This window comes from Mus musculus, chromosome X (genome assembly GCF_000001635.26).
Source record: "Mus musculus strain C57BL/6J chromosome X, GRCm38.p6 C57BL/6J".
Classification (NCBI taxonomy): Eukaryota; Metazoa; Chordata; class Mammalia; order Rodentia; family Muridae; genus Mus; species Mus musculus.
The window spans coordinates 53,098,835-53,126,001 of NC_000086.7; the positions used below are offsets into that span (position 1 = coordinate 53,098,835).

The 27,167-nt window shown below is 43.0% G+C and overlaps 1 protein-coding gene and 1 long non-coding RNA gene across 6 annotated transcripts in view; one reads left to right on the forward strand and one right to left on the reverse strand.

The window, feature by feature from the left end:
• Positions 1-27,167, forward strand: part of Gm35988 — a 103,869-nt gene that overhangs the window by 34,975 nt on the left and 41,727 nt on the right. The window lies entirely within an intron of this gene.
• Positions 1-27,167, reverse strand: part of Plac1 (placental specific protein 1) — a 170,118-nt gene that overhangs the window by 28,842 nt on the left and 114,109 nt on the right. The window contains exon 1 of one of the 4 annotated variants that reach the window (NM_019538.5): positions 15,461-15,571. The exons of the other annotated variants lie outside the window; for them this stretch is intronic. The gene's annotated coding sequence lies outside the window, so the exon portion shown is untranslated. Of the gene's footprint in view, positions 1-15,460; positions 15,572-27,167 lie in introns of those variants that run through there. 4 annotated transcript variants of the gene reach the window in all.

Below are 27,167 nucleotides of genomic sequence, written 5' to 3' on the forward strand. Positions count from 1 at the left end.
AAATAAAGGGTAACCAATGGAATGACTGGAACGATACTGTCAAACTGGGGATAGCTCCACTGGGTTTCAGCTAATTGACTGTTGAAATCTGGTATATCCAATGCAATGGACTACTACTCAGTAACACGAAAGAACGGACCATATAATAATAGAGCAACGATCAATGAATTTCAAGACAGTTATCAATGACTCAAAATATTATCATAGGCAAAAGAACACAGTGACAAAAGGTTGCCGCATGAGGCATAATTCTGTTTGTAGAGCATTATGTAAAGCAAAGCTGAAGGGACATGGCGCTTTTCAGTGGTTGTCAGGCCACTCAGAGAGGAGGGGCAGTTTATTATAAAAGGCTGTATGCAGGTATTCATTTGGGCCATGGAACTACTCAGCGTGATGTTCTTGGTGGTGGTCAGATGACTTTATATTGGCCTAAACTCAGACTGCATACCAAAAAAGTAAAGCTCACCATATGCTACTTTAAACATTGGAAAACAAACAAAAGCATGGGAAAATGTTACCAAACAAGGAGAAGTAACAGAAGGGGGGTTGATGACAGTAATGCTAAGTAAGCGAAGTCTTCGGCTTTTATAGCAGAGAGTCAGTTGATAAGGGCTACAAAGGACAAGTCAGGAAGCAGAAGTCTAAACATTGCTTAGAGATTATATAGCAACCAGCAGAGATGCTGATAAACATGAGTGTCCTGAGGAGCAGGAAGAGGAGTCCTGGGGTGCGGAGCTTGCTGTTGTTCTTTATGCTTTCCTACAAACCCTTTGCTACCATTTGAAAGCTGTAAACAGTATTCACTTATTACTTTGACTGTAAAAGAAATGAAGTAAGAATTGACTAGGATGAAGACTGAGGGACCTGAATTCTAAGGCTGATTTTTCACAGGTTGAACGCCAGCTTTTATCCTATTTTGGCCCTGGGTTTCTACATTAGTAATGATAAAGGGATTGGACTAAAGAATCTCTCATAGCTAGTGAAAAAAATCCCAAAATTTGACCGTTTTTCAGGGCCATTATTTTCTGTTGTATTTAAAGCTAAGAACTCTTTTAGATTTTTCAAGCTGGAAGGGACTAAGCCACCCAGTTAAACGATTACTTTTTAGCCTCCCAAGAAAACAACACAGAGACTGGATAAGAGCCGCACAGGAAAGGGTAGCAGATTGCTAACAGAGACAGGACAGAGCTCAGGGCGCTGGCCATCGCACTAACAGCTTCTCCCAGACCTAATGGAATCACTGGTTAGCATCAAATCTGGCAAACAAAAAATGTCCTGGGATAATACCAGGGATGGGATTCACATACCGACACGGCTTCCATCGCCTGGGAGATGAGTCAGAATTTTGGAAGTGGTCCCTGACATAGAATGAATGAGGTAATGCTATAGGAATCCTGAAGTCCATCAAGGCTCTACTCAGGTCTAATCTGGGGGCTCTGGTCCTTAGTAACTGTCTGATAAACGTCTTTAGCAGCTACTCCTGGCCTGCTGTGTGATACAGATCTCTCCTCTCACAAACAGCACCATTCTCTTCTCCATTTAAAACAATGGGTTTGTCTGTTTTTTCTCACTAGTCTTTTATCTCCACAACCTCTAAACCTAAGCAATGTTTCAGTGAAATCCATCAAGTTGGAAACTAACTCTCTCTCTCTCTCTTTCTTTCTTTCTTTCTTTCTTTCTTTCTTTCTTTCTTTCTTTCTGTCTCTCTCTTTCCCCTTCTCTCTCTCTTTCCCTCTCTCCTTCCCTCTCTCTCTCTTCCATATTTGTTTAAGTTTTTGTGCTCATGTGGCAGTCAGAGGACAACCTGTGGGTGTTGGTTCTCTCTTCCCACCATGTGGGTCCCAGGGATCAAATTTAGATGGTCACACTTGAAGGTAACTGCCTTTGCTGGCTGAGCTACCTCACTGGCCCCAGCTGGCAACTGTCGATCAGCCATAATTCCAATTTTAATAAAAGGTATCTTGTTCTGGTTTAGCAATCCTCGAAGAGTTGAAACTGCCTGTCAGTTTTGACCACACCGTCTTCCTCAGGAACACTTTCCATGTGGCTCAGCACCAGGCTGGAAACACATGCCTTCTGCTAAGCACCTCTCCCCTGTTGTCAGAGCGGGCAGGCTCACTAGCCCCTTGTCATGAAGTCAGAGCCTGCAGGCTCTCTTGCCCCTCATCACACATGCTCTGAGGTTTACTGAATAAGGACACCATTATGCCAGGCTCTCACTCTTTCTCAGTGGAAACAACATGGCCCTTTATGAGCATGAAGCTCACTTCAAAGGGTGTGGCTATCAATCAGGGCTCCTAAGGGAAGGCTTCCTTGGGGAAGTGCTCACAACTCCATTCTAGCTCTAGAGTCTTCTCTAGGGTAGAGGGAGTTAGTTTTGTCTACCCTTTGAGGAAATACTGTATATTTTCAAACCTCCGGAGAAAACAGCTTTTCTATCAATACCCCCTTCTCATGCTTGGCTCTTGGCCCAGTTCTGAGGCCTGCCTTACCTCTGCCTGGCATTTGCTTCATAACAGCTGGCCCAGGGAGCTCAAACACTTAGCTTCAGCTGTCAGCTTAAGGAAGGAGAGGTCCCTGTAGCTGAGCTGTGACAATAACAGCATTTGTTCCCACACTGCTATTCTCAAAATCAACAGCAGTGACAGGCTCCAAAGGGGATCATGGTCAGTCACTGCCCAGGGATGTTCAGACATCCAGCTTTGATGAGAAACGAGTAGTCAGCTTTCCATTCCACACTAGAGAAAAACAAAGGGCAAGAGACCAGGGGATCTGCCCAAGGGAATGATGGTCATTCTCCTCAGAACCACAGTCAAGACACCTGGGCCAGTACACACTTGTTTATTGACTCAGCTAGTAGACTGATTACCTAGCATACATAAACTGGGCATAGTACTGTCTGCCTGGCTGGCATCCTAGCCCTTGAACGATGGAGGGAGGGGGATTAGGAGTTGAAGTAGAGGATCAGCCTGGGCTGTATTCTCTTGTTCTTTTTTTTTTTTTTAAGATTTATTTATTTTATTATATGTAAGTACACTGTAGCTGTCTTCAGACACTCCAGAAGAGGGCGTCAGATCTCATTACAGATGGTTGTGAGCCACCATGTGGTTGCTGGGATTTGAACTCAAGGCCTTCGGAAAAGCAGTCAGTGTTCTTAACTGCTGAGCCATCTCTCCAGCCCCGGCTGTATTCTCAGAAATAAAACAAAACATCAAAAACAACAACAAGAAGGAGGTGACTTCTAGGAGAGAAGAGGTGTCTCAGTCCCCTGTAGGAATGTGACAAGAAGACCGTGGCCATGACTCTCTTCCAGGGAGCTGAGTAGCATTGCTATGTGTCTTCTCCCAGCAAATGTTAACTCTGTTAGGCACCAGGACTCTAGAGGCACTAGGACTCTGGAGTTTTACAGAGTCTGTCTGTCTGTCTATCTATCTATCTATCTATCTATCTATCTATCTATCTATCTATCTATTTGAAAGATCTCTAAATACCCAGGCTGGTCTGAAACTCACTATGTCCCTAAGGATGTCTTTTGTACTTCTGATCCTACTGGGGCTGCAGGCATGTACAACCACACCCAGTTTGTTTTATGCAGTGCTGGGGATGGATCCCAGAGATTTGTGTGTGTTAGCTACTTGGTCTTGTGCTACGTGGAGTTGGCTGAGGGACCATCATTTCATTCGTGATTTAGGGCTATGACAAAAACACTAATCTCAAAATTGAGGAGGTTCAAGTTTATCCCTGAGCTGGCTGACATGAACTATAGTTTGGATTATTTTTCCTTCTTCTAACTATAGTGGTGGGCAAGTATTGAATAACTCACTTCGATTTTTATCTTTGAGAGGATATATTCATATTCTCATGAATCTGACTAGAGAAGTTACTAACATACATTAAAAAGAAAGTTTCAATATATAATTAAGGTTTCCTACCAATTGACGTTGACTTTACAAAAGAGACTTGCTCCTGGGTGGGCCATTAATTGGGTGAAAAAAGACATTAAAAGTAAGACTGGGGGTCTTTCTGCAAAGAGAGCCTTTCCTGACGGCCTTGAGGAAGCAGCCAGACCACGAAGAAGAAAACACAGCCTTAAGAGGTGAGGGTCTCAGTGGCACTGCAGCAAGGAACTCAGCAGCACCAAGAGATGGAGTCAGCCTTAGAAAGGGTCCCCAAGCTCTAGATGAGAATGCAGCCTAGGTAACACCCGGGCTACAGCCCCAAGATCAACAGTTCTGTGATGCCTGGTGATTAACTGTACCTGAGATTTGAGAAGCCAGGGGAACTGAGATCATACATAATGATTAGATTTGGGTTGTTGAGGTCTGCTGCTTCTCAACAACCAAAGTGGTTCCAAACTCTGGGATACCCAATAGGTTCAACAGAATTCCCATACTACTGAGCAACTCCAGTATTAGGAATGCGTATGATCCAGCTATAGTACTCATGGGTACACAGAGGAGGGAATCTCACTCGGCATCCTACAGACACACACATGCCCATTGCAGCACTTAGTAACAATGTCAAGTGACTGAGCCAGCTTAGATGTCTATCAACAGGTCATGGGAATATAGACATGTATTTAGTTTTAGTCAATCATAAAGAATAAAATCATGCCATTTTCTGGAAAATGGATAGAACTGGGGATCATCCTATCAAGCAAAGCAAAATAAGCCAGATTCAGACATAGAAAGAAATTATCCTGTTTTCTCTCACATGCTACAAATGCAGCATACACATAAAAATCATAACAAAATACATTATGTAGTACAATACCTATATACTATAGACTGTATTGTTCAATCCACATTTCTTTGGGTAATTTGTATGTGCTCACGTTTGTGTGTACATGCATGTATGTAGAGGCCAGATATTGATGCTCGATGTCTTCCTACACTGTTCTTCTCTTTATTCTTTGAGACAGGGTGCCTCACAGAACTGGAATTTACAGGTTAGGCCAGGCTGGACAGAGAACTCCAGGAATCTTCTGTCTCCACCTTCCCAGAACTGGGATATTAGATCTACACTGCTGCTCGTGCCTTTTATGTGGGTGCTAGAGATTTGAACTCAGGGCCTCCTGCTTACATGACAAGTAGTTTACAAACTGAGCCATCTCTCCAATAGCTTTCTTCTTACTATTTATTTCAAATTTTATTTTCACTGTGATACGATACAAATAGAGGAAACTGTCATTTTTTTGTTGTTTGTTTTTTTTTATTTGTAAAGACTTGCTTTATGGCCTATAATGTGATCTATTTTGGAGAAAGTTCCATGTGTCCCTGGAAGGAACATGCATTCCACAGCTGTTAGGTGGAATATTCTGTAGATGCCTTGGAAGACCTTTTGATCTAGTATATTTTAACTCTGAAATTTCTTTGTAACTCTTTTGTCTGAATGATCTATTTGTGAGAATATGGTACTAAGGTCACCCATTATTATTTATTTGTAATCTAGATCTCTCTGTTCTTTTATGCCCATTAACACTTGCCTTATGCAACTGAGTATACCAATATTGAGTAAATAGATGATGTTTACCACGGTTCCATCTTTTTGATAAATTGTCCTCTTTAATAGTATGTAGTAATCTTACTTATCGCTTCTGACTAATTTTTGGCTTGAAGTCTACTTTAATAGCTGTGAGTATCATTAGTCCTGCTTGGTTTGGGCTTTCATTTGCATATCAACTTCTATCCTTCTATTCTGAGTCTCTGTGGATCTTTTCCAGGGAGGTGGACTTTTCTTTTCTTTTTTTTTAAATATTTTTTATTACATATTTTCCTCAATTGCATTTCCAATGCTATCCCAAAAGTCTCCCATACCCTCCCCCCCACTCCCCTACCCACCCATTTCCACTTTTCGGCCCTGGCGTTCCCCTGTACTGGGGCATATAAAGTTTGCGTGTCCAATGGGCCTCTCTTTCCAGTGATGGTGGACTTTTCTAAACAGTTAATCTTCTTTCAATCTGATTCAGTCAGTTTGTGCCTCTTCATTGGAGGTTTAGAGCTGTTTACTTTTAGAGTTTATTACTGAAAGGCATCTACTAACTCCCTCCCACTCACTGAGAGGATTGGGTTCATTGCATTAGGAATGCTTGATTCTTTCTTAATGCTCCTTTTGACAGGGTCTTATTGTGTAGTTCTAGCTAGTCTGGAACTCACTATGTACATCAAGCTTGTACTCACAAGCTTAAACTCACAAAGATTGGCCTTCCTTAGTATTTATCCATTCTTCTAGTGATATTGATAATCTCCTCATAATTTCTCCTCCTCCTCCTCCTCCTCCTCCTGTGATAGTATTCCTTTAAGTGCTCTCTGCAATGCTGGCTTAGTAGGATAAATTACTTTATGAAGATCTTTCTATTCTTTTATTCAAGATCTGGTGTCTCATTGGCCTGGAATTTCTGTAAGTAGGACAGGCTAGCTGGTGAGCTCCTGGGATTCATCTGTCTCCACCTCCTATCACACCATCACTGGGATTACAAGCGGATGCCACTTTGCCTGCCTGTTTTTTTTTTTTTTTTTTTTTTTTTTTTTTTTTTTTTAGTTGTGGGTTCTGACGATCTGAAGTCAAGTCCTCATGCCTATGAGGAAACTCCTTTAGCACTGGAGCCACTTCCTCAGCCCAAGGTTTTTATTTCAATTTTTCAGCACCTCTTTTTTTCTTTCTTTCTAAATGTCTTGTCCAAGTTGCTGAATTCATTTTCTAAGTCTTGGATGAACTTCCTACCACACTGTTTTGTTTGTTGAAATAGGACCTCATGTAGCCCAGACTAGCCTCCAAATATATATGTAAGCTGAGGTTGGCCTTGAACTCAAAATGTTCTTCCCTCCATCTCCCAAGTGCTGGAATTACAAAAGTTAGCTACAACACCCGTTGTTGAGTAAGTTGCCTTATTTTTTCATATATCTTGTGTTTCTTTGTTGAGATTTGTCTATCTACTAAAATGGCTGTCTCCTCTGGTTTTCTACGAAGAACAATCTTCTCTGGAGGGCCCATCCCTAGTACCATTCAGAGAGGGGAATTCAAGCTACCCTACTAGCAACACAATCAAAACAAACCAGAGATAGAATTACTGTAAAATTGATTAAAGATAAACACTCTAGAACTAAAAATCATCCAAAGAAAGGTAGCACAAAAAGCAGAGTTAAATCATAGTCAAAAGTTAATAGAATATATTCTACAGCCATGTCACCCTGTATTAGCCCAGGCTCATCTGATTACAAAAAGCTAAAAATGTTTATAGTAGTAGTAGTAGTAAGAGTAATAATAATAATAGAATACAGAAGTGGATCAGGAGACTGGAAAAAAGAAGCAAGGTTAATGAAGATAAAATGTATGAACAAAATTAGACAAGTGTAAAGCTGAGGCTGGAAGATCACAATTTTGAAGCTAGTTTGAACTACACAGTAACTTCCACCTAAGCCTTACTTCACAGCAAGACCCTGTCTCAATGTTTTGTACAAAGAACAAAAAATAAAACAATAAACAACCAAATAAAAAACAAAAATAAACACAAACCAAAAAACAAGATAAAAATAGAAGAAGGAATAAAGAATAAACATAAAAGACTTTTAAAATAAAGTAAACTAAACCCCACTAAAATAGGAATGAGTGAAGACAAGAAAGAGAAGACAACAAAGGATTGGAGAAACCTCTTTCTGCTTTCAATAAAAGACAGGACAGGGATGGGGTGTGGCAGATCATAGCTAAATTCTATCATAGTTCTTCTCTGTTCCCAGTGTGTAGGATGTGGCTACTATGGGCTGTTGTATTTTATTTTATTTATTTTATTTTTGAGACAGGGTTTCTTGTAGCCCAGGATGTTCTTGAACCTTCTATGTAGCTGAGAATGACCTTGCACTTCTGATCCTCCTGCCTCTACCTCCTAGTGCAGAGATTTACATATATAGGTCACCACACCTGCTTTATGTGGTTCTGAGATGAAATCTAGGACTTGATACATGCTAGGCAAGCATCCCACCAACTGATCTGCATCACCAGACCCTTAGTACCTGCATCCCTTTAGAAACTTTACTTCTTTGTGTATGTGGGGCCACTGGTGGTGTCAAGGAGTTCTGTAGCTTGTGGGATTCGTACAGGTTCCCACTTGTTCCAGAGACCAATACCCCAGATCCAGGGGCATTCCTCTACATGTGTCAGAGAATCAAGGAAACCAAAAAAGCATGGGGTTTTGCACTAGATATGGAGTTTGAGGGAACCCAGTCTGCTACCTGCGGCTCTCAGAGATTTCTGAGTTTGTCTGCCAGGAAACCAGCTTATAGGTGGAAAAATCTGGAGAACTTTCAAACAATCCATAGCAGGGAAAGCAGTTCTAGAGGACAATCCACCTACCATGGGCTCAGAGTTCCCAGACTGTGCAGGTATCATTTGCATGCTACCCTAGAGGCCAGCGCTACCAACTTCCTTGATTTCCAAAAGCCTGAGACTCCTACTGCCTAAACTTCCCAGTGTGTTTACACTTAGCCCTCTCCATCTCTATGACTACCCACTCTGGGCTATTTCCTACCCAGACGCTATACTTTGGCAGTGTATCCTAGATTTCCTGATTTGTGATTGTTCCTTGATTTCAGTTCCCCAGAGTAGTTCAGTCTCAAACAATAGGCCCTCTCTCAAGATGGTGCCTGATTACAATTCTCTGAGTGGCAAAATGGATTTGGAATATATCACCATGCCTAGCCATGAGAAATAGATAAATGCTAGCAGTCTACATATTTTGCCTCTTTAACACAGAAATGGTAGATTGTTCTCATATATCTGGTGATTTTGCATATGTACTGGGGGTATATATATATATATATATATATACATACATATATACATATATATATGGGTGTATATATATGTGTGTGTGTGTGTTCATGTGTATTTGCGTATGTGTGTGTATGAATGCACACACATGCGCATGTGTACACTCACATATACATGTGAATTTCCATGTATTTGGAGACCAGGTGTTGATGTTGGACATCTTCATTGTCAACCATGTTCCATTTTGGTTTTTTTGAGACAAGTTTTCTCACTGAATGTGCGCCTCACCAATTTAGTTAGACTGGGTGATGAGCAAGCTTCAGGGAACCCACTGTCTCTACTTCTCTGCCTCTCCAGTTCTAGTACCTTTGGTGTACACTACACTTTTAAAACATACAGATGGTAGAGCTCTAACCTCAGCTCGTCATGCTTATGTGGCAAGGACTTCAGTGACGGAGCCTCCTCCACCACCCCTGGTTATTCATATTTGACTCTCATTCCTTCTAAAACCTCCCATCTGCCATGATTTTTCTAAGGTTCTAGTGTCATCATGAAGCTTTTCAGAAGCTAAGAGAGAAGACTTGTTCTCAGCCCCATATTTATGCTCTAACATCAAGCTTCTCCTAGGAACCTCTGTCAGCATAACAGCTCACTCCTGACACCTTTGCCATGTGCCTTGTTCCTTAGCCACACGATCAAGACAAGAATATTTTGCACAGGGCAACTCAGTAATCCCATCAGGTCCCAGGGATCCAGAACTAGCTGGGACGCTAGGTTGAACCAGCAGGGAGGAGAGTGTTAGGCTTGAGTTTGTCAGTCAACATGACATGACTGCAGTAACCCCTGGACTCCCAAAGTCACAATGTCTATGGAATGATTCGCATTGAGATGGCAGACAACACTTAAGCGTTCAAAAATGTTTACTCTTTTATCTTTATGCCAAATTATTTTATACATCCATAGAAGTCCTGTTCTTGAATAATATTTAGGCCAAGAGTTTTAAGAAAACCGCCACCTATAAGGAAGTGAACTGCACAGCAGGTGAGATGGCTCAGAGGGTAAAAGGTCTTGATACGAAGCCTGAGTTCCATACAAGGAAATGTGCACTGTCCACCCCAGCTTCTGTTAGCCCTGAAGCTACAAAGGCAAGTAAGTCAAAGGCAACCTAGTCAGCTTTGCATTTCCCAGAACCCTGGGAAGGAGAAAAGGAAGTCCCACGAACTGTCCTTTGACCTCCATGTGCGCAGGCACGGAAGCGCCTCCATATACAGGCATGTGCACACATGGTCACAGAAGTGAATATAAATGAAAAGTAAAACATAATTTGCATGAATTTATTTTTAAAAGCATCAAATTAAAGAATGTTAGAAGTATCTTGTTTAAAAGACAGTAGATGCCAAATGTCTAACTTTGGGTTCTTTATGTATAAAATGGAAACCACACACACATACATACATACTTACAGTGCTATTATTGTCTGTTTACAAACCCAAGACATGCTTGGTATGCTAGTAGACACCTACAATGCCAGCACTCAAGAAGCTGAGGTAGGAGCACCATATGATACACAATGAGACCTTGTCTTAGAGAACAAAATGAAATATAGTTGGTTGTGCTGGCACATATCAGAAAGGTATGCTGTATTGGTAGAGGGAAGAGGATCGTGAATTGGAGGCCAGCCTAGGCTACATATTTGGGCTATGGAGATGGCTCAGTAGGTAAATGCCTTGCTGCATAAGCATGAGGATAGAAGCTCAGATTCCACCACTCACATTAAAATCCAAAGCTATAGTAATCCACCTATAATCTCAATGATTAGGAGGTGTGGAGACAGGGCATCTCTAGAGTGAATGGGCTAGCTAGCTCTTGCTGAGCTCCAGGGTCAGCAGGAGATTCTCCCTCAGTAAATAAACCGGTGAGTGACTGAGGAAAGACATTTGACACCTACCTGTGGTCTCCACATGCATATACCCCGATATGCACCCTACACACACACACACACACACAACAATGGAAAGAAAAATAAGTCAGCATCCTGGTTTTAGCCCGGGGTTGCGAAACAGAGCCATTTGTATATAAGGAGGGGTATCTACCCAGAAACATACTAGGAAATGTACGTTGTCCACTCTAGTCTCTGTTAGTTCTGAAACCACAGGGCTCTATTCATCTACCAAAGGAACAAAGTCATTTTTACATTCCTTTAACATTTGTACAAATAAAATCTTGCAATCAGCATGAATGCGTGGCACCTTTGCCCTCTCACATCCCCAAGCTAGAGAAGCAGTTCCCATGTGGACTCTAGCCTCTGTGGGTGACCTTCAGTGGTCAAGTACTTCCCTTTCAAACTCACCCTGGGTCCTGCCTTCCTATTAGCAATCTGCAGGCAGAGTGCAAGGGGATTCGGTTGGGCATGGGCCTCTCCAGCACAGAAAGGAGGTTGAAATCTCCTTTGGAGTGTCACAGGGACCTCCCTACAAAGCCACCTTGTTCTTATTTCCAAGGGAAATGTTCCACTCTGAGAAAAAAACACTTAGCAGAAGCCAGGGAACCAAGCTTCTCCTGCAGACCTTGCTTCTACTCTTTTTACTCTGGAATGGGGACTCTCCACTTCACAAGCCAGGATCGCGACCTGTGTGGGGTGGGAAGTGGCTTTTCACAAGACCTGGGACACCAAGTAGAACCCCAAACAGAGACTGAAGAGGGAACCTGGGAAGTGTTCCTTTAGACTACAAGGCCTCTCCGAGACGCAGGCAGTGACTCATCCACCAGTGAGGGTGCTTTCTAGACCAAAGAGCCCTTGGTGAACCCTTTAGGGAAGAACTATTTTTTGCAAAGTTGAAAAAAAGTCTCCTGGGTCAGTGAGATGGCTCAGTGTGTTGGGGTACTTGACACCAAGCCTGAAAACTCATCCCCAGACCTCACATGGTGGATGGAGAGAGCTGGCTTTTGCTAGTTATCCTCGGACTTGTACATGTGGGCTGTGGTATGCACATTTCCCCCACTGCAAAACAAATAAAATGTACCAATAAACTAATATCTAAGACTCTCTTTTCTCTTTCTCAGGGATGACGTTTCTTTCACCTGGTTTCCTTAAAGCAGAGTAAAAGGCTCCTCCCCTGAGAGGGGGCACCAGTCATGTAGGTGAGAAGGCAAGGCCCTAAACGGACTTGCTTCTTACAGGGAAGTAAATTTGCATGACTCCAGGCAAAGGTTCCAGAAACCAGCCACCTCTTTCCTCATTCCACTTGCCTTTCACACTCTGACCACTGACACCCAGCCCTAAAGAGAAGGAATGGAGTTGGAAACGCCATGTGAGAACTAGGGAGATGAATCTGGATGTGAGATCCAAAACCCATTAGGAGGCTAATAGCAGGCAGCTTTCCCCGCCTAGTTTTCTGCTAGAAGTTTGATGATTTGAATTCTTGCACTTTGGTATTTAATCAACTTTGAGTTGATTTGTGTGTGTGTGTGTGTGTGTGTGTGTATAATGCAAGATAACGGTCCCATTTGATTCTTTTGCACATGACTAGTCACCTTTCACAGAATCACTTACTGAACAGGCTATCATTTTCCATCGTATCTTCTTGGCACCCACAGAAAAAAAATTAGTTGACTGGATATGCCTGGGTTTATTTCTGGGCTCCCTATTCTTTTTCATTGCTCTCCATGTATGTGGTTTTATGCCAGTACTCTACTGTTTTGGTCACTATAGTTTTGCCATATATTTTGAAATTAGAAAGTTCCATGGCTCAACCTCACTTTTCTTTCTTTGGATTGTATGGGCTTTTTGCATGTTTTGATTCTACAGATGTTTTAGATTTTTTTTCTATTTCAGTAAAAAAAAATGCTACTGGAATTTTGATGAAGATTGCATCTAATCTGAATATCCCTTGGGTATTATGGAAATTTTATGACCACGGGAGGGATTTGCATCTACGAATGCTTCTATGTCTTGCATTAACATTTTATAATTTTCACGGCTAGATCTCTTACTTCCTTGGTAAGTGTCTTCTCCCACAGCTTCTCTGCTTCTCTCACATGGCTGTTTGGTTTGAGGATGGAGCAGCAGCAGTGTAGGAACCCCTTTGGACATGTGTTGTTGTGGGTAAAGCGCCCGTGAGAGGTTTTGAGCTGATTTGACCAATACAATTGTTCTAGTCTTCTATAAACACAGCCTAAATCCCCGAATGATAGAACTTCTGGGTTCAGGGGTCAAACCGCAGGCCCACTGGAACAGAGGACAATTGAGCAGGCCAGACTCCATAGTTTGATAATGTGACAAAGGTCCAACGGTTTCTGTTCTCATGCTCATGAGCATGGTCCCAGACCAGGAAGTAACTCCCACGCAGATGTAGCTAGCCCCTCAGAGAAAAAGCTTTGGGCCTTCTTAGTGATTTGCCTACGTCAGAAAGATACTATTGGCGCCTGTAGCATTATCTCACTTACTAACTCCACAGCAACCCTGCTATTATCCCTATCTGTCAGATGAAGAAATTGAGGTTTCAAGAGATTAAGTCACTTGCCCCAGGTCACACAGCTGCGTGTTTCTAAAGTTCAGTCTTAGTAATAAGGGTCTGCCTTAGAAAGGACATCTGGCGTTGGGAGCCAAGGACTTCAATTTTTTTTTTTTTATCTAATTCCTCATTCCAGTCTGCCTGGATCATCGAACTCCTAGGAGCTGGGTTCTAACCCTCTCTGACCTCGGAGTCAGTTCCTTTACTAATGGAAGCATGGCTATCACTGTACAAAAGGGACAAGGGAAGAACAGGGTTCTTGCCCAGGTATTAATCCTACAGGGACAGCAGAAGGAAGTGAAGCAGCCCTTGCAATAGAGAGAAACAAGGCTGTCTTCTGAATAAATAGCAATTGATTCATAAACACAATTCCACTTCGACTCCTTTTAAGACAATGGTTATTAACTTTTTCAAGTATGGACCTTTTGGGAATTTGAGGAAAGTTGTGGACCTGTTGGAGGAGGAATAGCTAACCACAAACCCCCAATTTTGCACATAGTTTCAGAGAAATTTATTGAGCATCTTGTATGCTCTCCAAGAGTAACAGACCCCAGGTTAAGAACTCTAGCTTTAAATAAACTCACTTCTATGTCTTAAAATGTAATAAATCAGAAAACAATGACTTTTAAATAACAAGGCAACCTAGGGCACAAACCGCAGGTTTTGCTTTATCAAGCTTTTGTTTTAGATGTCTAACTGCTTGCATGAGCTACATATACATTCACATCTCCTATTCCTCTAGTTCTCTGTGAAAGACGTAGATGACCACTCCAAGGACTGACCAGAAGACAAAAAGAGAACCTGTGCATAGGGCGGAAGTACATTTCTTTTGTTACTAGGGGTTGGGCAGCCATTTAGTAGACAGTAATGACTTCGTTGGATAGAGACTGGGTTATGTGACTTTAATAGACCAAGCAAGCACCTGAGGACAAATGCTCTAATCCCTGTGTAAAAGCAGTACAGAAGGGACCACAAATGTGTCCCTACTAAGCAATCCCTGGCTTCATAAGAGGCCAGGGACCTGATAGGGGCAGACTCAGTATATATTGGCTCACTCACCTATGTTTGCAGTCAGCCTTCTTAAATTAGCCAGCCCATGTTATTCCAAATAGCAACTGTTAGTTCCTTGCCCTGTAGAGGCCCCATTGTTCTTTTACACAAATATTAGATAATCCAAACCCAAGCCATTCTGAGACCATTTCCCCCTGGCCTCTTGTGTTGTGAGTAGACAAGCTCTTACTGTAATCATTACTAGAATTGGTATTTACCACCTGATATTTCTTCTCCTAATCTCCTTCCAGTGTTTAAGTTGTCACATAAACAGTCACAAAGCACAGATCGGATGCAAATGTTCTAGAGCACTTTCCTCTTTACAGATTTTTACTTGAAAGAAAGAAGACTGCGGTATGGTGGAAAGCACACTGCACCCAGGGCCCTTGGTCCACCACGCACTGCTCCACACCTCTCTAAGCCTCATTTGCCAGTATTAGACAGCTGCTTAAAGCTGAGCTCTGAAGGGCACATTTCCATGAGCTCAGGAAACTGAGGCAGGACCATGAGGCTGGGAAACTGAGGCAGGACCACGTGCTCCACGGGGAGTGCTAGGCCACCCTGGATAGCACCATGAGATCGCGTATCAATCCCCCTGCTGGAAAGGACACTTACAGTTCCTCTTCCGGACAGGTGCCACAGAAGACTCACCCAAGGGGGCGACCCCACAGATCATGCATCAACCAGTAAGCTTTAGAACACATGCGAACTCAAGAACCGCGACTTCACCTAAGCTTTACACAGTCCCAGGGGCCACACAAATCCTCATTGTTCTGTCGTGTATTCATTTACTCTCTTGCTCCCTCTCCCTCTTGCTTACTCAGGAAAAAAAAAAAAAAAAAACCCAAACCACATGCATCAAGGCCATACAGGGAGTACCAGGTACTGCAAGCAGCTTGTGAACCTTTTCTCTTGTGTGTAGAGTTAGAGGCAGACTTAGCAAAGTAAAGAACACTTCAAAGCACATACTGCTGTGTAGCAAGGAACCAGACTAGTCCCCTCTCCCCATCTCCTTTCTTCCCCTCTCCTTTCTCTCTTCTCCTTCTCCCCAGGCTACTTTTTTTATTGCTCTATGTTGATTGTCCCCAAAACACGCCCCACCCCCATTGAAACAAGAAGTTGTTACTCACTTAAAAAAAGAAATCTTGGGCTGAGAATTCTGTTAGTTCTGTTCTCTCCGTGTGGAGCACGAGGGAAGGGGTAGCGAGAAGATGAGGCAGGTCCCTTAGCCTTCAATCTTCGATTCCTGAACTCTCCAGTTCTATATATGCCTTCCAGGAGTATGCTCGCCCTCTCCTTTTTCCCGCCCCCTTTCCCAACTCTCAAGCTGCAAAGCGAACCTGTGGCGCCCAAATGCACCAGGTGTCTCCAACCTCCTAATTGAGCAAGGCAGGCTCCCTCTTAGCCAAGAGTCTTGAAATATTTATTCAAATTTTGGACTCACTGGATTAATGCCTTAAGCTGGTGAGCAATCCCACTGGAGGTCAATGTGCCTGTCCTAAAGTTGTCCAATGTCTGTGTGGGATTCGGACCTGAACATTGATAACATCACTCCAGGTTGCGAATCCCCAGAGTGCACCCTGGAGAGAGAAGCCAGCTGACATTGTTTGCAGATCGCTCACCGTAATGATTCAAGGTGGGCTCAGAACTGCAACTGCCTTGAGATAAAGCAGACCAGCTCCAGTTCACCCCTGGGGGGGAAGGCCTCTGAGCAGGCAGGCGATTGTGCAAAGCCCCTTCAGTCAGGGGAGACATCGGCTCCTCTCTGCCTTGGTCTCTACCAGTTGGCAGATGGAGCCCTGTGCAAATGCTGGCCAGACCAAAATGGTGCCGAGTCAAGCCACGAGATTGTTTAGAAAGAAAGAAAGGAAACATCTGCAAATGTTGCCTTGGTGCAGCGCAGGGACAGCCTGCTGCTTTTCCTCACAGGCCCACAGTGGGCTAGCTCCTGACTGATCAGAAAGGTTCCCCTGAAACAAATGCATCTGAAAGATATTTTCCATCCCCCCACAGGAAATTCTTGTGTTTAGTCATCCTTACTACATGGGCTGAGTCAGCATGCTGGGCTTTAACCAGAGCTGCTTTCCAATGGTAAGTTAAAAAGACCAGTTAGTTAAGTGAGGAGTACTTTGGCTGAAACGCTTTGACAGCCGGAGCTCCCAAATCGGACGGATAAACTAGAGGAATTGCAATTTGGGCACTGCTCAATACCTTTCCAGTCCTTCTGGGTGGGCCTCAATTACTTTTTAGTATGTTTGTGCTACAGAGCATTCCAAAATGAGTAGAGACCGCGGTCTGTGTACCTTTAAGAGACCACTCTGGTGCTGCGGTATGATCTTTGGCTTAGTCTTTAAATCCTGGCTTTGTCAATAATTTGCTATAGGACGATAGGGCAATTGTCCCCTCTCTCCAGGTTTTAGATTCACATCTTTAAATCGGAGGCTAGGATAAGATCATTTCTAAAGGTTCTTCCTGCTCTGGTGGCCATCTGTGTGGGGCAGATGGCTAGCTACTCTTTCCCCTAGTTTACCTAGGAAACCGCTGCAGAACCGGTTTTGGGAATCTCCCTCAGCATTTTTCCCACCTGTGTTGAAACATCTTCCCTGGGTCTGACCATGGTCTTTTTTTCTTTCCAACTTCCCTAGACAGGGAGAACCCCCAGGGAACGTTCTTTTCTAGAAACTACTTCTGCAACTAAGAGTTTCAAGCCTGCATTCTGTTAAATCCTCTGCAAATGTGGGAGACAATTACTTATGGCTCAGGTTTCAATGGCCACACTTTCTCCCCTCATCTGAGAGAATTTTCTGTTCTTTTGGTCACTGGCAGTGACTCACAGACTTAATGTCAGCTCACAGGGAAAAGGAAACTCGCGTATTCCAGAAGCACACACACGCTGTCTGCGACCACAGAGTTGTCCAAGGCCACTGAGACTCTTAAAAGGGGCACAGAGCTGTGTAATGTAACCTTACAAATTCTGCTGTCCATCTCTGGACACAGGAGGCCAAGGGTCAAAATAAGAAGACACTGTTGGAACATTACTGGATGCACATCACACAATGTTGTAAGCTCATCACTCGCTCCTCTGATATTTAACCCCACTACTCTACTGTGCTATGACTACTTCCTATTTTACAGACTTGGAAACTGAGGGGTATAGGGTGGTAGATGAACTTCCTCTAGGTGAAACAGGTAGTAAACGGAGGAGCTGGAGTCACGGTCTAGAGCAGCTGACTCCTGGATGTGTGCTGTCACCTAACTCTGCCTCTGAGCAGGTCTGGTTTGAGTGAAGATGGTACTGACGAGGTTCTCTGCCCCACCTGCCTCTCTTGTCCAGATCTGGTGCCTACCTTTATTTCTATGGTATTCTAGACCCCTTCCACAGAGAAGAAAAAAAAAAAAGCCTTCCCCCTGCTGATCTGCAATGTGTTCACTTTATGGTCCAGGAATGAGTCGTGTTTTCCTATTAAAAGGGAAACACAGAAAAAGGACATTATATAAAATAGCTTTCCCTGGAGCTAAGAAACTATTGAAAACTTAGCTACATCCCTCTTTGATGGTAAGTCTATTAGATTAGTCAAACGTCAGAGTTTAGGGAGAATTGATAACTTGTGTAGCGCTTCTCAGGATGGATGAGGGAACTGAAGCTGAGACAGTGGTCCAGTTACCAGATACCGGATACCCCGGCCAATAATCTGCCTCCATCGTTTCTCTGTATTCCAAAGAAAGCAGGAAACGAAAATTTACAGCTAGCTCAAAGCAAGGAGAGGAAGAAGTTAATTTCTACTCTGCCTGTGGCAGTCTTTCAATTCTTAGACACTCATGAAGTAAAGGCCAGAAGACAATCATTTCAGCTGTGAGATGGCTTTAAGGGGTCCTTTTCTGGGGGAAGGGTGCCCTGGCCTCCAGTTGCTCCAATTGTTTGTTCTCTACATGGAGTCATCGCTACAGCTACTGTATCAGAGACTGTGGGTTGAGAGGGCCCTTGAAAGATGGGGAAAGGGAGGGAAATGATAGGGTTGGATACTTGGTAATTCCCTCACAAGTTAACCTTACTTACAAGGGAATCTGGGAGAAAGACTTCCCTGTATAAGAGCCGCACTTTCCAGTAGGCTGTTCCTGAGGTCATACATAAGAGAGAGGCAGAAACATACATGGGCTTTCAAATGTAGTGACAGAGCAAACCAACTTGTCTGTGCATCTGTGTACCATATGTATGCTGTGCCCTCAAAAGCCAGAGGAGCATATTGGATCCTCTGGAACTGGAGTTAGGCACCATATGGGTACTGGGAATTGAACTCAGGTCCTCTGGAAGAACAGTCAGTGCTCTTACTCTCTGAGTCATCTCTCCAGGCCTCTTAGGCTTGGGTTTGGTTTGGTTTGGTTTTCACAGCAGGACAGCTTACCTAATGGATCACACCCAACCACACAAATGATTGGGGAAAGCCACCTCCATTTAAAGGCAGGACAGAAAAAATTGGCCTGATGACTGTGATCGAAAGCTTACTTGATGAAAGCTGAGGAGAGCCGTCTTCCTTTTTAATTTTGAGCATGCAGATGTCATTGAAATACTTTCAAGCCAAAGGCTCATAAAATATTACTTTAAAATAAAATTGATAGCAGTATAATTTTTCACTAATCCCAATATAGAAGGCAATATGGAAAAGCTAAAAGACAGATCCGGGGCTTTGTTTAAGTTAAAGCCTTCCAAGAACTGGCCTGAAGGCACAGTAGCTTAATGGCTGTTTTCAAAGAAAACTAGCAGATCATTCACTCTCTAGTGTCAACCCGAATGTATTTTCCAGTCTCTTCCTTCTAAGTGCCAAACAAAAGTGCCAGAGTACAAAACTAAAAGGTACCCAATTGAAGAGCCTGCCTGATATGCCTGCTCAGTGAGCTGATACATGCAGAAAACCTTATTAAGTGCCATAGCACTCAGCCAAAATGATAGGAGGACTTGAATGTATCATTTAAACAGCCATGCTGTATTTTGGGGCTGAGTCTATCACTGCCTACCAACTTTCCCATGTTGAAAGAAAGTCAACCACATATCCTCTTAGAAGGAAATGAACTTCCTCTTTGCTTTATAGGATGGTTGAAGTCTGACTACCTTTCATAACCAGCCAGCCTTTTAATTCATCTGGGGTTGCAGCTAAGTTCCCAAACCATGGGAGCAGTCTAGTTTAGGAGACAAGACCAAGGTGAGAGAAAGATAGAGGTATTTGTGGGTGGGGGTATGATACACTGGATTGCCTTGGAAGAATTTTCTAGGTAGTCAGTACTTCTAAGCTCAAAAAAAAAAAAAATCTGCTTTTGTAGTGTTAGGGGATGACATTTCACTGCAAAAATAAATGATTTGCTCATTACCATTTCATGGTTGCTGGCAACCACCCTCCTCTGCTTTCTAACAATTTCCATTTTAGGCACTGACAAACCCTTCAAAGCGATTCAGCCAAATATCCACCCAAGGTTGCATATTTGGCAGTTTCACAGGGAGAAATCTGGGGCCTCTGGGTGAAAAAAAATTGCCAAGAGGGCTCCCTCCTTTGTTAATTGTTAACAAACAGATTGCCATGAACAGTCACAGGGGCTCCATGGGCAGCTACGTGGGAAAGAAAGGAAAAAACAAAAACAAAAACGGAAGTTGTTGGCAGCGGCTGCTTCCTTGGCTCCTGTTCTTGCTCTTGGTCTCCACTGTTGCCTGTATTTTTCCCGAAGTTGGGTGCTGCCTCAACTGATAACTTAAGCAATGCAGGGCCGGCTCTCAGCAGGCAAGCATCCCTCGCAAATACAATGCTATGAGTGGGAGTAGGAATCACAGAGGAACAAGAGTCTCTGAGGCTGTAGGCTTTCTGAGTTTGTTGGAAGCTAATCTTAGCCAACTGGCTGAAGCTACAAGCAGGCGTTCACCATGAATCCTCTCTGGGAAACAGCCAAGTTGACTTCTGGAACCGACTTGGGACCGTGGCCTCTGAGGAACCACAAAGCCCAGAACACTTTGGTTTGCCAGTAAAAAGGTAGAACCTCCTTCCTGCTTGACCTGTAGCTTCAACAGCCATGCTCCCAGACAGTTCACATCCATATTCTCCTTAGTCTTAGATGCTGGAATGAACAATCCCCTTCTTGTCATCCAAAATTCATCTATCCTGAGCCTCCAGCTCAGGCCCTACCTATTAATGTTCTTTCTGCAAGACCTATCCTTCCTTCCTTCCATCTATCTTTCCTTTCTTCCCTCCTTCCTTTCATTCATTCTTTCTTTCTCTTTCTCCTCCTTGTCCTTCCTTCTTCCTCCTCCTCCTCCTCCTCCTCCTCCTCCTCCTCTTCCTCTTCCTCTTCCTCTTCCTCTTCCTCTTCTTCTTCTTCTTCTTTCTCCTCCTCCTCCTCCTTTTTGTTTAACTCATAGGCCTCTCTGCCTTTAGTAATTAAAGCCAGCTGTCCACATCCATGGGTTCTGCATCTATGGCTTCAGACAACTGAAGATTGCAAGTGTTTTCTAAAAAGTTGCATCTGTGCTGAACATGTCCAGCCACCCCACCCCTGCTCCTCACTGCCTAAATAATATAATACAACAACTATTCATATGCAATTTACAGTGAATTAGGCATCATAAATAATCTGGAGATTATGTAAAGTACCCAGATGATGTGAAGGTTATATACAATAACTATAACATTTTATACAAGAGATTTCAACATGTAATCATGGGGGCATTGTGGAACCAATCCCCAGCAGATGACAGTGCGTATTTGTGTGATTGCTTTCCAGTCAGCTCTCCTATGAGGCTTACTGCACAGGAATGCTTTTTTTTTTATTCAATACTGTACGGCTTGTTCCTACCACAGTGCCTGTCACACAGGAGATTCTCCATAAATATTTGTTACGTGAGAGAGTAAGATGCTAGTACCATTCTTTGGAAATTTAAAGCCAGCCTATTGTTTCTACTTGTAGGTTCGGTCTCCAAAAGCTTTTTGTGTTTGACCCTTCTGTATCCCGTCTGGGATAGGCAGTTGATCCCAACTGTCTCCAACCTCAGTCACTCCTGGTCCTCCCTTCTCATTTGGTTCATGATGCCCATGATCTAGGCATCAGCACCAGAAAGCTTTACTGGGTAGAGGCCATCGCTGTTAAGGATATGCCAAGGAGTGGCTTTAACTGCAACATTCTGAGGTATCATCACTTGGAGGGCCACATTATTATATTTAATACTCAAATCTTCCCTTCTCTTTGGGGGCTATTATTTAAAAAGTTAGTTGGATTCCCTGCCTAAACAATATTGGCAGCCTTCTCAACAACAAAGAAAGCCAAGTTGCTGTTATAGCTGAAAATTGCCCTAATTTCAGTTTGTCAGCTTTCCTTCAGGAACCCCTCAAAAAGCTGTCTGCACTATTAAATGACAGCCATAGCCATCCAGCTGCTCAGAATGTCAGCAGAGGTCCTTTGCCCTAAAATGAAGTAATGAAGAGGGATGAGGTAGCAGATCGCCAGCAATTGAGAACGGCTCCCAAAGGGTTACCACACCTTCTGTTCTCTCTTCTTGTCATTAGTTTCAACGAAACTGGCATGTGGTGGGAAGGAAGATAGGAAGGGCCTCCTGCTTTTAGATTACGTTTCGGAATGGTGATAAACCCAGCTATTTCTACTATTCCTTCATATTACCAAAGAGGGTTTTCCCTATCCTCAATTAAAAAAAAATCCATTATGAAGCCCCCCCCACTAAAGTTTACTAGTATTTAAAACATTTTGAAGCTGAGTGATGCTAGCCCATACCTTTAGTCCCAGCAGAAGCAGGCAAATCTCTGTGAGTTCTAGGCCAGCCTGGCCAGAGTGACTTCCAGGACAGCCAGGACTACACAGAGACACCCTGTTTTCCTGTTTTGAAAAAAACCAAAAACAAAGACAGAAAGCTTCCTCCCTCTTTCTCTAGGACTGGGTCCTAGAAGCAGGTAGCCAAGGTTGGCCTCAAGCCCACTGTATAGAAGAGAATGACTTTGAAATTCTGACTTCCTGCTTCCAGCGTTTGAGTGCTAGCATGCATGATTTTATACAATCTGGACATTTAACCCAGGGCTTCCTGCATGGTAGGCAAGTACTCTACTAGTTAAGTTACATTTCCCATCCTTAAGTTAGGTTTCAGCCTAGATATGTCACTTCTGGGGCTTGGTCCTACATACGTATCACCTCACAACCCCAAGATGTGCATCTCAGGTGCTCACCAAAACAGTATTGGTAAAATGGTGCAACCCTAGAATGGGATTCTTAGCAGATACACAAAGTGCAAGATCTATTTGTGTTGTTTTGGGAAGTTCTCTGCATTGTAAATGATGAAGGCCAAGCCAGACATGGTAAGATATCATACCCTTTTTGCTGCCTGTCATTTCTTCTTTGCAGGTATTTCTCAGAATCTTTCCTTTTCATTCCTTTCATGGATTCAGCCTCCAAATGGGCTCCTTGGTTACAGGGCATCTATTTTCCCGTTCACCTTTCCTCCAACCAGAAAGAGCACTGTAAAATCTTACCTTCATCAAGTCTCGCTTCTTTTGGAGGAAGTGTGCTAACTAAGTTGCCACACCAATGGAGGCAGGCAGGCTAAGGGAGTGTGTTTAAGAATGAAAGGAAATCTGGATGTGTGGAGGAGCTTGATTGGTTACTATTTCTCTTAGGACAAATGACTCAATCTTCCTGAGCCTGTTTCCTCCTCCGAAAAGAAGGTGTTGTGCCTTTGTCACTACCATAGGAAGAAAAACTAAGGACGGAAGGATGAGATGGGAAAAACAAAAACAAAAACAATGTATAGAACTCACTCAGCACAGTGCCTGACACACAGAAAGAACTGAAGAAATGATAGCTGCTATTAACATTATTATTATTACTGTTGATAGTCTAGAAATCAATTTATTGGAAATTCTTTGTAACTTTATAATGCCCTTTGGAAGGAGAGTTTTGTATTTTTTACATGTTTACTGCATATTTAGTACCATCTATGAACACTAATCTTACCCCTTTTTGTCTGTTTCTTCCTAATTTGCATTACAAGACCTGTCCTTCTCTTTTGCATCCAAAATGTAGTTGAAGTGTCTACATCCCCTGGGGCCATGACCTTTAAGGAGTCTCTCTAAGCACTTTGATCATATGGCATCCTTTCCATGCCTTCTGTCTGCTCTAACTATTTTGCTTTAATCTGTCTTGTCTGGCCTTGTTAGACAGCTTCACAGCATCCTCAGCCCTTCCCAGACTTCATCAAGACTTCTCTGTGGGGCTGCCTGCTTTGTGTTTCTCTTCTTTTGGATCAGGTAGTTCTTTTATTCCATGGATCCTTTAAAACAAAAGGGCTGCTGCTGTGATGTGAATGTATATGCCAGTTTGTTGTTGCATCAGCAAAATAAGAGTGTGTGCGATCCTGGTTTGGTCTGGTTCTGGCCAGTTCTCAGGCTAGGCCCTTCTCTGGTGTAAAAGAATAAATAAAATAAATTCCTAAGGTCCTGCATGCAGACATTCTGCCTGATGTTCTTTCTTCATACCTGCCCTAGTGCATCCAATGGGCTGATTAAAATTTCAGTGAACTGGTCTGTGAGATAGGTTCATGTATTTCTCAGAGCTCACATCTTTTGAAAACTCTTCTCTTCTGTATTAACTGCCATAAGAAACAATGGACTTGGAGTCACAGAAGCAGAGGCAGGAGAATTGCCATGAGTTTAAGGTCAGTCTGTTCTATCTAGCAAGTTCCAGATGAGCCAGGGATATCTATATAGGGAGACGCTGTCTCCAATAATATAAAATAATAAAATAAAAATAAAATAGTAAGTAAATAAATAGAAGTGGTGTTCCCCATCACCACCACCCAGGACCTCAGCTCAGCTCCAAGTTCTAAATCTCACTTATGTCAGAAAAAGTCTCTGTGCTGCGCTCCGGTCAGCTTTGATGGCAAAGAACATTTTTCTCCATCACCACCTCCACTCTCAGTAATTGGCATCCTTACACATTTGCCTGCCTTGATGTCTCACAGGCAAACGCTGACTGGTTGATTATTTGCTCTGGTGATTGTAGCATGCCCTTGCTTGGATTTTGTCTCTAGGGTCTTTTTATTGAGAGTTTTTATATTAAACATACACTAAGTCCCAAGCTTGATTTTTAACTGATCCCACATGAAGGAAAGATTTTCAACTCATAACATATGAGGCACATCTGTTCTGCTTATTTGAATTCAGGCTGTGCCATTCTTCTTATTATAATAGACCTGACTGTTGAGTATCAATATTTGTCTCTTTTAGTTCCATTGAACTTTCCCAAATGCTGCCCCCCATTTCTGGATCTTTTAAACACACATCTTGGAGTCTATGAAACAGTGGAACATTTTCCTTTACTCTTTTCTCAAGGTCTGCTGCTGGTCTTGTGTCTTGGGCAGGCACTTGGAACATGAGAATCCCTGTAAGATGTGGCCAGTCATCATTTTAAAGCCTAGGTATGAGCTAGGCCTGTGGTACACACTCATGACTCCAGGACTTTGGGGGCTGAGGTAGGAAAAATTTGAGTTTAAGGCCAGTCTGGACTATGTAACTAGACCTTATCTCGAAACAAAAACAAACAACTATCAAAAACAGTCTAGGCATGAGGTATGCACAAGTATTTGAGGCTGCCTCTCAAAGCCCATTCTGGACCTTGTTTGCCAAGATAAGCTCTTTAGTTGATAGGAAAGACTTGTCTTATCTGAGTGTTTACCTGCACACTGGAACCAAATGAGCTGAGTAAGACCTCCTCTCCAGAACCTCCAGATGTGTCTGGATCAGAGGCTCATCTTTGATGTCAGGACACACTGGTGGTATCTGCTGGTGGTATCTGCTAACCAGCCACTATTTGTTCCTACTAACCAAATTAAAACATGCATATCACCTACTCAAAAAAGAAATTTGTTCTGGGTGGTAGTAGCACACACCTTTATTCCCAGCACTTGGGAGGCAAAGGCAGGTGAGTCTGAGGCCAGCCTGGTCTACAGAGCTAGTTCCAGGACAGCCAGGGCTGCACTGAGAAAGCCTGTATCATCAAACAAACAAATAAACAGCAACAAAAATTTGAGTGGATTCAAAGATTTTGGCACAAACACTTCTCACTACTACTCCCATATGCTCTCATGAGTAAGAGAGAAAGAAGGTTTGTATTCGCTCTCTGGGGATGGATGAAAACTCGGGGTGTGCCCAAGGGCATGTGAACACTAGGGCACTCAGGCTAGACATATGATCTTGATCCCACCCTCTTCGAAGTGCTGGAGATGATGCCAAGCAGATCCCTCTACCACTGGACTACACTATCACGAGGCAACCTTTATGCTAGGATCTTATCTTCGACAACACATGGGAATCTTACAAGAGCCTACTGAGATTATTCTTCTGTATGTGTATTGTCACAGTAGGGATTTATGTAGCAGTGGGGGTGGGATCTAGAATAAGTGACTTTCAAGATGGATCAGATAGCATATAACACAAAGGAAGTATATACTATTTATATAGTTTCTAAGTAAACTAAGTAGGACTAAATAGATGATAAATAATAGGAGGATTCAAGTTGGAATCTTAATTGCTAGTGCAAACTGGGTCTACTTGTTCAATATCTTTAGGCCTTGGACAACTGATCTTTTAACTACACACATTACTATTTCCTACTTTAGAGTTGTTATGAAGACAAAAGAGGATGGTGCAAATAAATCCCCAGCATGAGTTAAGTACTACCGCAGACATGGCAGTCACAGCCGATGTGCATCCACAGTTCATTCCTTACGTTGGATCTGATGGCTACTAGCACACAATAGGCTCTCAAAATGGCTGACTTTATAGCACAGACCAAATACAACACAATTCCACTTATATGAGAGATCTAGAATAAGTGACTTTCTAGCTAGAAAGCACATTATCTGTTTCCAATAGTTGTTGGGAGAGGGGGTGAGGAATGACTGTTTAAAGCATGTGGGAGTCTTTGGGGTCATAAAAATGTCCTTGAACTAGGCAGAGGTTATGCTGATACAACAATGTACTACTTGTACTGAATACCACTAAACTGTGCATTTGAAAATTGTTAAAGTAGTAAACTTTATGTAAGTTTTATTTTACCACCACAAAACCACTGGCTTGTATTAGCCCTTAATTCTCTTCTCAGTTCCTCTCACATACAGGGCTGATCATCAGTTGCCCACTGATATGCTAGGGCATTCTGAAAGATCTGGGTTATACTCTAGGAAGATATCTAGCAAAATGTTTGGTCCATAGCTCTCATCTCCTTCTCCCTGGTGGTATCTGGCTTTGCTATCCTTCTGTTTGACCTGAACCTACAGAGGGAGAAGAGGAATAAGCAGAACAGAGTTGGGGGAGGCAGCAAAAACTATCAGCTTCAGAGCTGGAAAGATGACTCAGGTAGACATAGAAATGTTCACGGACACTTTGGGGCCAGCTAGCCTGGCAGATACAGATATACAGTAGCCAACAACAACAACAACAACAACAACCAACCAACCAACCAAAGACCCTGTCTTAATGAAGACTGTCACCAGAGATTGCCCTCTGATACACACACACACACACACACACACACACACATACAAACACACAAGGGCACACATATATAGCACACATCCACACACTATACACACACAAAATCTTTAACCAAGTGAAAAATAAAGCCCTATCAGTTTAGGCTCAGTTAAAATCTTGATGTCCAGCTCCAAGTTGGTTTCTTCATGCTGACCAGCCCAACTAGAAACTACATACAGCCTGGCTTCTGGAAAGAGCTGTCCTTTATTCTACGGCAGGGATCCTAAGGAGACCCATGGCATTTCTAAGCCCCCACTGTACCCTC